The sequence below is a fragment of the Littorina saxatilis genome, linkage group LG7 (assembly GCF_037325665.1).
Source record: "Littorina saxatilis isolate snail1 linkage group LG7, US_GU_Lsax_2.0, whole genome shotgun sequence".
Lineage (NCBI taxonomy): Eukaryota > Metazoa > Mollusca > Gastropoda > Littorinimorpha > Littorinidae > Littorina > Littorina saxatilis.
In genome coordinates this window covers 17,204,611-17,205,519 of record NC_090251.1, presented here as the reverse complement: position 1 = coordinate 17,205,519, position 909 = coordinate 17,204,611, and positions in this window count along the sequence as shown.

The following is a 909-nucleotide window of genomic DNA, read 5'->3' as shown; positions in this document are numbered from 1 at the left end:
TATAAAGGTCAATTCGTGGAATCGGTGGGATCAAGTTGACCGACCCATATCTGTCGGTAGCTTTATTAAATAATGATGTAATGTAAATCGGCACTTTACCGTAATACAATTTGTGCATGAAAATGGCTTTGTTTAACTTGAGATGCTTTTCCAGTGGAAGAAAGTTAAGCATTTTTAATTTCATATCTGTTGGGGCATTATCCTTTACGATGAGTTTAGCCGAGCGACGATAGAGAGAGTCTTAACTTTTTCAAGTGGACATCACTGCTGCCATCCCAGAGCGTCGAAACATAATTGATGTGAGGCATTACATGAGCATGGTGGAACATTTCCAGAGTCCTTCTGTCCGTAAATTGCTTTAACTTGGATAGGAGGAAAACAGTTCTTGGCTACTTTCTTGCAAATATGCTGTAAGAGAGAGAGAGAGCGAGACAGACAGAAACAGAGAGATAGAGAAAGAAAGACAGACGGACGGATAGACAGACAAAGAGAGAGAGGTAAATCAGCTGCGAAACACTAAGAACAACCATTTATGCACTTCAACTGTCCCCCCCCCCCCCCCCCGATTCTCCCCCCCCTACCATCCCCTCTACCGCCAACCCCTCCCCCCCCCCCCCCGCACACTCTCAAAAAGTTCAATTCACACAAAAAGATAATGTTAATATCAAATTAAAAACCAATAAATGCTCGCTTTTAAGAATAGATGAGACGAACGCTGTCGTTGCATAAACCTTTCTCTTTTTTTTTTCAAAACGACTTTTTTATCGGTTCATTCACACGTGTGAATTTCTTTCACGAGTCAGTTTCACCTTTGAGGTGATTGCTATATTACGCCACCGAAGAATAAAGTAGCAACGCTACTTCCCGATTCTATTTTTTCTGGTGAAAAGGGAGCCAGTTCAAAAACGG